We start from the raw sequence: 11,650 nt of genomic DNA, 5'->3' as shown, positions 1-11,650 counted from the left end.
GAGTCCTTGGATCGATGCTTGTTGATTCTTAAGTGCTGTCTCGATATTTTGGAAATGGGTTTCTGACACCGAGATGAATTTAGAAAGCATCTCTTCGAGGTTCAGTTTCTTCTCTTGTTGATAAGGTGGCTATTGAAAACCTTGAGGATTTTATGGCTTTTGATTCCCTTGACCACCCCAGGAGAAATTTGGGTGGTTCTTCCAAACTGCATTATAAGTATTCCTGTATGGGTTATTTTGAGATCTAAAGTTATTGTTACCCATATAGTTGACTTGTTCCTTTTCGGTTGTGGGATTGAAGGATTGATATTCTGTATACACACTTCTTCCGCTTGAGTCACACCTCAATACTGGATGTACCTGCGTAGAACCAAGAAAATTATCAATCTTTTTATTGAGAAGTTCTACCTAATTAGAGAGCATGGTGACTGAATCGATGTTATAGACGCCGGCTATTTTCGTTGGCTTTGTCCTCATAACTTGCCACTGATAGTTGTTCAGTGACATCTCCTCTATGAATTCATAGGCATCTTCCGGTGTTTTATTGTTGATGGTTCCGCCAGTAGCTGCGTCAATCATTTGTCTTGTCGAGGGATTCACACCATTGTAGAACGTTTGAACTAACAACCAAAGTGGTAACCCATGGTGAGGGCACCTTCTCAGTAAGTCCTTGTATCTCTCCCATGCATCATAAAGTGTTTCTAATTCCATCTGCACAAAAGAAGAGATATCATTACTCAATTTAGCCATTTTAGCCGGCAGAAAATATTTTAGTAAAAACTTCTCGGTCATTTGTTCCTAAGTAGTGATAGACACTCGTGGTAACGAGTTCAACCACTGTTTAGTTTTGTTTCTCAGTGAAAAGGGAAATAACGGAAGACAAATGGCATCATCAGAAACGCCATTGATTTTGAATGTATCGCAAAATTCAAGAAAATTCGCCAAGTGCGTGTTGGGATTCTCATCCTGCAAACCATCAAACTGAACAAACTGCTGTATCATCTGAATTGTGTTAGGTTTTAGTTCAAAATTATTCGCAGCAATAGCAGGTCTAACTATACTAGACTCAGTTCCTATTAAAGAAGGTTTAGCATAGTCATACATAGTACGTGGAGTAGGATTTTGATTAGCTGCAATTGCAGGAGGCAGCTAATTGCCTGGATTTTCGGCCATCTCTTCGGCTGGAGTTTGAGTATCGTCTTCTCGCTCGTTCTCCGTGTAATGTAAACTACGCCTTATTTCTCTTTGATTGTTGTGAATTGTACGATCGATTTCTTCGTCAAAGAGTAATGGTCCTGATAGGTTTCTTCTAGTCATAAACTATAAAAACCTGCCAAGAGAGAGAAAAAAGTAAATTAATAAATAATAAAATAAAATAAAATTGCAAGAAAAATAAATGGCTAAAATAATAAAACTTTAGTGTTCTTAATATTTCAGTTCCCCGGCAACGACACCAAAAGCTTAATCGCGTGATTCGTAATAAGTAGTAAATATTTATAATGAAGATCAGTCCTAGTCTAACTATTATCACAATGAAAAGGCAAGTGCACCTATCAAACAATAGTATAGTAACGGTAAGACCGGGATATCATACCCAAGGGAATCAAAAGTACTAGTAATAACTATCTTTTTATTATCTAGCCTAAGAATAAAAGGGTTTGTTCTAATTATCTAATTATTTAAACTAAGAACCATAGAGAAAAAGAATTGGGGAATTGCTTTCGGGAAAAACGATTAACTTGAGACAATACCTAAGGAAAAATCCACTTAGAATTTACTTGTTATTCTGGCTCCAAATTGGACGATTTATTCATTCAACTAGTTCCGTAGAGATCCCTAAGTTATGTTATTATCCCTATTCAAGACTAATAACATCTAATCCCTAGATTGAATAACCGAGACTTTTCTCTAATTAACACTCTAGGGTTGCATTAACTCAATCTATGGATCCCCTTATTCTGTTTCACCCTAATCCGACAAAATCTTATCACCCTATTTCTAGGCGCGCAATCAACTCCGCTTAATTATGACAAATGTACTCTTAGACAGGGTCTATTCCTCCTCTGAATAAGAGCGTGACTTGAATTAGTATCCTGGGATATCAAAACAAGAATTAAGTACACATAATTAAGAAGAAGTTAAATATTTATCATACGATTCAGAAAATAATAACAAGATTCGTCTTAGGTTTCATTCCCCTTAGGTATTTAGGGGATTTAGTTCATAACTAAATAAGAAAGCATCTCAGAAGAATAAAGAATACAAAACATAAAGAAAACCCAAAACTCCTGAAGGGAAATTAAGGAGAGATCTTCAGTCTTGATGATGAATTCGGCTTCTGAGATGGATCAATCGGCTTCCTTAAGGTAATTCCTTACCCCTATTCTCCGTCTCCTCTTTCTCTCCTCCTCTAGTGTGTATTTATAGGCTTTGGAATGCCTCGAAACCCTCCAAAGTGGCCTTTTCCAAATTGGACTTAACTTGGTCTCGGCAGGGACACGCCCGTGTGACACGACCGTGTGACGTGATTGCCAGGCCGTGTTCGATCCATTAAATTGCACACGGCCGCGTGGGTCAATAGCCAGGCCGTGTGAATCGTGAAAGCCTTGGTCGACACCTTCGAAAGACACGGGCGTGTGAGCTACCTATGTGGCAAGGCTTAGGCCATGTCATCTTCTCGGTTTGGTCTATTTTGTCCTTTTTGGCTCATTTTGACTCTTGGTGCTCTCCTGAGTACAAAACATGAAATTAAAGCATTAGGAGCATCGAATTCACCAATTCTAATGAGAAATCATCTATAAAATACATTAAACATAGGGTAAAAATATGTATAATTTACGGTTTATCAGATTTTGATATGTGTTATCGTGTAAGACCATGTCTGGGACATTGGCATTGTATATGATTTTATGTAAGACCCTGTCTGGGGTAGTGGCATCGATATTTGATTACATGTAAGACCACGTCTGGGACGTTGGCATTGTACGAGCTTATGAGTTATTTGAGTATCCTTATTAATTCTGAACGGTTCAATGGGCATTTCGAGAAATAAATGATTAAGTGAAAGACATTCCGATTCAGGTACGTTGAAATGTATACAATATTTGAAAACGAAAGGTAAGTATATATGTGCAAAGAATGGTCTGTGATGTATATGGAAATGAAATGTGAATATGCGTAAATGAAACATGAATATATGAATAAGATATGGTTTATAAGTGGCATACGTGAAATTTTCAGATGTTATATGTATGAAAGGTGAAATGTGAATATGTGTTATTTCCATAATGTGCTCATTTGGCTATATGAAAATGTGAATTGAATGATATAGGAGAATTGAGTTGAATAAGCTTGTGAAAGCTAAAGTTTTTGAAGTAAACAAGTATAATATTGGATGATGATAATTCAATATGAGAACATGTTTTATAACTTGGAAAATTTGCATGAGATGGCATATCATACATATGGCTTTGTAATGAAATTATTTTTTATGTTAAGTTTATTAAGGAACGAGCTTAGTAAGATTTAAAGCTTACTCTGTGTGCATTTTTCCTATGTTTATAGAGTTTCAGAGGCTTGCTCAAGTTGGAAGTCGAAGGAGATCTCATCACATTATCCTGTTATCGTTTCGGTAAATTAAAGTTTTGAATTTTATTTATGTGGCATGTATAGGCTAGTTTTGATATAGTTGATTTTGGAATTAGTATATGTATATAGCCATGCAAAAATGGCTTATTCATGATATAAATGTTGGTATTTATATTCAGTCACATTATAAGCTTAATTTAAGAGGTATGATTCATGGTACATATGTGGTGATGTTGGTTACATGAAATCGGTTTTGAGTAATGATTTGTAAGGTTTATAATTAGCTTATTATGGTAAACTTGATTGATAGTATGTCTTACTTTTATGGATTGATATAATTCGGTTTAAGTAAAGTAAATATGGCTGATGGATATGAGTAGGTTGTGGTTCATTATTGACTTGTTTGGTTGTATAAATTATCTTGTGAATTGGTTTGGCAGTAGTAAATAATAAGTATGCTTTGCGGTCGTAAGGTTATTTTATAATGCGTTGTGACATTAACTTAGCTAACCGAATTGATGAGAAATGAATTGGATATGTATAGGTAATATTGACATGTGATTTAGCACATAAGTTTTGTATATTGGTTCGGCAATTGAGCTAGAAAATAGCTATTGATAACATGGTAACTATGCACTATAAATAGATGGTATTGAAAGCATATTTGTCCATCTAGTAAGGTTGGTTTTTGGTTCATGTATGGATGCTTGTTAAGCCATATGTTATGTTTTGATTTTTACTTAATATTAAATGCACGTATGACTATGTTGTTTAAAATCTATACTTGACTATTTTGTTAAGTTGGTTTTGTCAAATATGCAAAAAAGACCATAACCCATGTGATATGAATTATTATGTTTGATATGTGCATGAATTGAAGTAATAAGTTCGATAATTAGCTTATGAAATATATGTAATGTTATATGCTCGGTTATAAGTTAAACATTAGTTTATCATGATTCATTGGATATAACGTTTGGATATTACTTTGGGAAATGTATGAATGGTTGTATATTAATTGGTTTGAAATGAATCATAGTGAGATGGATTAGATATGCATGAGCAGGGGAAGAAATGTGGCTTAAATCAAGCCAAATTTTATACCACACGGTCTAGACACATGGGCGTGTGTGACTGCCCATGTGATCAAGTCAATATATATGCCATGTTTTGCCACGGCCTAGACACAAGGGCATGTCTATTGCCATGTGAGGCACATGGCCTGTTCACACGGGCATGTGACCTTAATAACTTTGAAAAATGTTTAAGTATCGAAAAATTTTGTATGTGTTTGGTTTAGTCCCGATCCCTTTCTAATGCATGTTTTAGGTCTTGTTGACCGATATAAGGGACTCTATAATGATGTGTGATTATGTTAATATGATGATTATGAAATGTTTGTGAATTATTCTGATTTTTCTGATAATGCCTTTAACTGTAACACCCCGAATTTGGGCCTAGAAGTATTGGGCCTTGAGTGTGGGTCCATAAAGAGGTTGTATATAAGCATTTAATTGTGCAAGGAAATGACACAATTAAATGTCTGCTTTGGTGGTTAATGGCTCTGAGAAGTATTGGAGAAATCTTAGGTTCAAACCTGGGCTTTAGCAAAAATTTTGGTTTTAAGTGAATAAAACCCGGGATGCTTGGATGAAGGCCTTTTAAATTATTGTGGTAAATAAATGACATAAGAAAGAATGTGGTCTAGTGGTTGTGGCGTCATTAAGGTTGCAAGGGAGCCTGGGTTCAAGTCTTGGCTCTTGTAATTTATTTTGGTTTTTCTTTTAAAGGAACCTGGACTTTGACCTATAGACCTTATAATTAATTAAGGATAAAACATGACACAGAAAGAGCCTGTGGTGGAGTGGCAAGGTAGCGTGTTGTGTAACTGTGAGGTCTAATGTTCATGTCTTGGGATGCAAAATGGGATATTTATTTTGCTATTTGAGCTGTGTAGGAGGTGGAGTTGGACTGGAACTCTGTGATTGAAGTGGTCATAATAAATAAGGAATTTTCCTGATGGTTGAAAGTAATCCCACAGCTAACATGAGTATTAGCAAGAAGCTGGCTTTAAATAGAGTGAACCAGATGAGTTGGAGGGGAAAAAGTGTTTAAACTGAATGCAGGATGTGCCAACGCGTTCTCATAAATAGGTGTGTATTTCGCACTACTCTAGCTATAGAACGAAAAATGTCGGAATGCCGAAATACCGGTCACACGGCAATGGCAGCCATAAGAACGTGCGAGCGCACGTGTGGGAGCTTTGACCTGATGGTTGAGGCCATTATGAGTGCTCTCGTGGGCTTAGGTTGCTTTGGGCCAAGATGGGCCATGTGGGCCCATAGGCCGAAGTGGATAAATTGTATGATTGTGTAGTAAATATTGGATTGGACTATGTGAATCTCATATCTGTAGGCTAGTATTACTGAAATACCCCTGTAGGGTAGAATTACTGAAATGCCCTTGTAGGGTAGAATCACTAAAATACCATTGGTTTACAAAATTACTGAAATACCCTGGATTTAAAAAATTACTAAATACCTTTGGTTTACAATATTACCAAAATACCCTCGATTAGCAAAATTACTAAAATACCCCTAGTTTGTAAAATTACCAAAATACCCTCGATTTGTAAAATTACCAAAATACCCTTGATTTAGAAAATTATCGAAATATCCTTGATTTGGAAAATTATAGAAATACCCCTGATTTACAAAATTATAGAAATACCCTTAACTTTCAAAAATTATAAAAATACCATTGGTTTGCAAAATTACTGAAATACTCTTAGTTTGTAGATTTACCAAAACACCATTGTAGGGTGAAATGACTAAAATACTGTAACACCCCAAACCCGACCCAGACGTTATGGCCGGATCCGACATGCCACATCGAAGTGTTCAAAACATTTTAGGTTGTTGTTCTAGGAAAAAACTTACTTAGTGTTTTAAAAGATAATTTCAATGCAGGTTAAAGTGAATGGAAGTCATGCACTGTAAGTAAGCGGGAAAGAGGAGGTGAGTCCCTCGGACTGCTTAAGTACCAAGCTCCCTTCGGATCCAATCCTAGACATGCACACCGCCATTACCACACCTTAACGTCGTGTATATTTCTAGGAAACCAATTTGATTAAGTCTTTTTTAGGAAAAGTGATTAATTTTGGAAAAATATTCTCATTGTGGAAGCTTTGCTTGTTATCGTGTTATTTTGAAATCAATTACCGTTTTTGAAAACACGCCCTAATGCTATCCAAATTCAACAGTTAAATATAAATAATACCTATCTCAATAAAACATACAAAACCCATCAAAGAAAATAATTAAGTGGCCTTATTACATTTTTTTTAAAACCCAAAACCTTAAACGTAAAAAAAATGTCCAATTCACCAGAATAAAATCAACTTGCAGAACGTGTAGCCACTCGGAATCCCTCACAGCTCAAAGCCCACTATGGTTGGGGATTACTTGCGTGGATGAAGAATAAAGGGGTGAGTTTGGGGAAACTCAGTGTGTAAATTAACCCAAGCATAGCCTATATCAGCTCAACCACAGAAACAGAATAAGTTGGCCTTAGCCCAGAACAGAAGTCAGAATAAAGCCCATAGGCCCATAACATAGCAGAACAGATATTACATGTCTATGCAAAACCCAACCCATATCCAACCACATGCACCCCCATACCAACCATTCACCATGTGGGGAGACTACTTGACCCACCTATCCTCTACACGCCACAGAAATATGCAGCATGGCTGCCAGAACAGATAATGTGACAGAGTCACCAAAACAGATAATCGTGGCAGAGCCACCAGAACAGATAATTGTGGCATAGCCACCAGGACGCTTCCTCCATAATATAATCCATGTCCCCATGCAACAGATATACAGTCATGGCATACATCATACAGAATTAAATCATCATGCTTTTCAGTCAAAAGTAACCCTAGGGATATAATGGTAATTTTGCACCTAGGGGTATATCAGTAATTTCCATATATAGGGGTATTCAAGCAATTTAACTATTCTTAGGGTTTTCATGCATAGCATAGCCATTTTCATACGACCGAAACACTTACAAGTTTTCTTACGAATTGGGCCGATTGGCCCATTAACCCGCTTTCGACCCGTTAAGCCCAAAATATCATTAATGCACGAATTTGCACGTACTGTAGTTTTATCACTTTAGATTACCAAAAATATTAACCCACTTATCTTACGAGCATTCGTACACTCGCAAGTTCCCAAAATACCGACTTTTCGGCATTTTGGCTTTTCGGCTTTTGCTGATCTAGTCTATGAGAGGGTGTCAGTTACACACCTGTTTGTGACGATTCGTTGATGAGATCCACGCACGAACTACCTACAATTATATTACTACCACGTTAATCTAACTACCGAAACGAACTACATATTAACCCCTTACACTATTCGGCCAATAACACCTTAGGCACTAGCAATCCTACCTTTGCCGGAATTAGCGACTAGATTTAGATCCCGTTGTTCCCCTTGTCCAAGCCCTTGATCAACAGCCTCTAGATCACACTATCACCAAGATAAAACAGTTATCACAACCCCTTAGGGCTACAAGTCCAAAACGACAGCCTCCCTAACCTTTAGGGATTTCGGCTTTTCCTAAAATACGAAATAAAGACTAGGTTAAAAAGACTTACCATTGATTCCTTCAGTCAACAATACCTCTTAATCCCCACTCGATTTTGATGTAGTTCTAAGCCCTCAAATGATAGCAAAAGTCGAGCCTTCAGTGATCTCAATATTCGGCTAAGTCCCTAGGAGTGTGGAGTTTTCGGTTTTTTTTCCCCTGCAACGGTGTAACAAAAGATGAAATAGGGGGGTTTTGTTGTGGTCTTGTCAACAGAAGCTTGAGGTTTAGAGAACTAAAGAATCGGTCAAGAATGATGAAAAATATGAGAGAATTGGCTAGGAGGAATCGGCACAGAAGGAAATATGGCTTTTGGGATTTCGGCTTTTCTTATGGCAAATGGCTATGAAGGTTTATGTAACGCCCCCACGCCCGAGACCGTCGTCGGAGTCGAGTATGAGGTGTTACTAAGCTTAATTTAAAATATTTAGAACTTTGGATTATTTATTTCTACATTCGCAACTTTTAAGCTACTTGCATCACAGTCACAAGAAAAATCATATCTCGAGTTACGAAACTTGAAATCAAGATCCGTAAATTTTCCCTGAATCTAAACTCATATACCTATCTACTCATTTTTTTCTATAATTTTTGGTTGGGCCATTTAGTACAGTTTATTAGTTAAAGTTACCCCTGTTTCAGTACTTGACTGGTCTGACCTCTGTTTACTACGGATCACATTTCTCTCTGTAAAAAATTCATATAAATATGAGGTTTATTTATCCTGAAACTATACTCAATAAGGATTCTGAGAATATAAAATAAAATACCTAATTATATCTTTACAATTTATGGTGAATTTCTAAAGTTGGAACAGGGGATTCAGAAACTGCTATGACCCTGTTTCACTAAAATTCTAATATCTTCTAATATATAATTCCTTTTGTTGTTTCATTTATTTCATGTGAAACTAGACATAATAAGCTTCAATTTTATATGTATTCCATCACCAAATTCAATTTCTATGATTTTTAGTAAATTTTAAAACTCGCGTCAGTGTTGCTGCAGTATCCTGTTTATGGCAAATTTCATCCCTTTTGATGAGTTTTTATACACTAAGTATCTTATTAATTTCCCTTACCATCAAACATAATCTAAACTAACCATTTTCATAATTTATCATTATCAAACATTTCCTCAACCATTCCATTACCATACCATAAGATCATTTACACAAAATAGATATATTGCTATACATGCCATACTTAAATTTACAAGCCTTTACCAAAAGTCTTAGGATAGTGTGGTGAGCCTTGACCTATCCCGACTCTCGAGCTGGCTTGGCCAAAACTACAATGAGTAAGAAGGAGGGAGTAAGCATAAATGCTTAGTAAGTTCATATGCAAATAATAAGTAACATAACAAACAGTCATACCAATCAACATTAGCATGCATCACTAAAACACATGTCACATTTCTAATCATTTTTCATCATCTTATTACCTTATCGTGGTTGTATCAATACTCAACCCGAGGGTTAAATACATACCTGTCCAAAATATCCATTTCACATCACTTACCAATACATCTCTTTACATCTCGAATATTCCTCCATTGAGTAGAACTTTACCCGTTGAACACATCGGAATATAATTCGGATACATGGATAACTTGCACATAAGTGCCATATATGAAATCAAGCAATCATGTAACCCGCCCATAAGTGAACTCGGACTCAACTCAACGAGCTCAGGCGTTCGCATCCATAAGTGAACTCGGACTCAACTCAACGAGTTCGGATGCCTAGTTACATCTCACGAACTCGGACTCAACTCAACGAGTTCGGACATTCGCATCCATAAGTGAACTCGGACTCAACTCAACGAGTTCGGATGCTCAACCATCCTAGTGACATGTCACTTGTATCCTAATCTATTCCTAAGGTTCAAGCAGATTTTCTCGAACACTTGGTAGAATGCGAAATCAATACTCGGTAACAATTATATTTAACAAGTAGCTCACATAATTTACATATTATTTAAAATTAACCACAAAGCATACATTTCATAATGAAATTCAGCATAACACATAATTAATATCAATAATTTAAAAATAACAATTATGCTACATTATTTACACATGAACTTACCTTGGTACCAAAATACAAGGATTTTGCTATCTAGTCCACAATCTTTTCTTTTCCTCGATTGAAATTCGATTCCACGTCTTTCTTGATCTAAAATAACACATTTAGCTTATTTAATACTCACATTATCAAATTAATCCTTAACTCAAATTTTGGCAAAATTACAATTTTACCCTAAACTTTTGCATATTTACATTTTGCCCCTAGGCTCGGGATTAAACTTTATTCCTTATTCTTATGTTTCACAACATGCTGATCACTTTTCTCTTCTATGGCAACATCAAATTCTCACTCTAACATGTACTTGTGACTATTAGGTATTTTTCTGGATTAAGCCCTTTTACTCGTTTTTGCTTAAAATCGAGTAGTACAAGTTGTCTAACATAATTTAAAACTTCATATTCTATCATAAAACATCAAAATACACAAATTTCACCTATGGGTATTTTTCCAAATATAAACCCTAAGTTAAATTATTGCTAACATAAGCTTTATCGAGTTCTAGGGATCTCAAAAACGTAAAAATCATTAAAAGCGGGCTTGGAATCACTTACTATTGAGCTTGGAAGCTTGAAAAAACCCTAGATATGGAGAACCCTTGAAATTTCGGCCTAATGAAGAAGATGGACAAAATTGGCTTTTAATTTTGTTTTAATTCATTTTAATAACTAAATGACCAAAATACCCTTACTACTAAACTTTCCAAAATTCCTTCCATGTCCTAATTTTGTCCATGAACTTAAAATTGGTAAAATTGCTATTTAAGACCTCCTAATTAATATTTCAAAGTAATTTCATAATAAAACTTCTAGAATGCAAATTTTGCAACTTATTCAATTTAGTCCCTAACTTTAAATTAAACTCGTTATGCCCAAAATTTCTTCACGAAATCTTCACACAATTATGCATTCATATCATAAACCTCAAAATAATTATAAAATAATTATTTCTATCTCGATTTGTGGTCACGAAACCACTATTTCGATTAGGCCCTAATTAGGGATATTACAACTCTCCCCCTTTAAGGATTTTAGTCCTCGAAAATCTTAAAGAAACAGATGTGGGTATTGATTTCTCATAGTTTCTTCGGATTCCCATGTAGCTTCTTCTACTCCATGCCTTTGCCACAACACCTTCACAAGTGCAACATTTTTATTCCTTAGTTGTTTGACCTCTCGAGCTAAAATCTTAATCGGTTCTTCTTTGTAGGTCATATCTGGTTGTAGTTCAATTTCTGTCGGTGAAACTACATGTGAAGGATCCGAACGATACCGACGTAACATAGATACGTGGAACACATCATGAATCTTCTCTAAT

General features: G+C 35.8%; 1 non-coding gene across 1 annotated transcript; it reads left to right on the top strand.

Annotated features, from left to right (window-relative positions):
• Positions 1 to 637: 637 nt before the first annotated feature.
• On the top strand, positions 638 to 744 carry LOC128292047 (small nucleolar RNA R71). The gene has a single exon (XR_008282031.1). It is a non-coding gene; the product is annotated as a small nucleolar RNA R71 (small nucleolar RNA).
• Positions 745 to 11,650: the final 10,906 nt, after the last annotated feature.

This window comes from Gossypium arboreum, chromosome 4 (assembly GCF_025698485.1).
Source record: "Gossypium arboreum isolate Shixiya-1 chromosome 4, ASM2569848v2, whole genome shotgun sequence".
NCBI classification, from domain to species: Eukaryota; Viridiplantae; Streptophyta; class Magnoliopsida; order Malvales; family Malvaceae; genus Gossypium; species Gossypium arboreum.
This window is presented reverse-complemented; position numbering and strand designations above follow the sequence as displayed.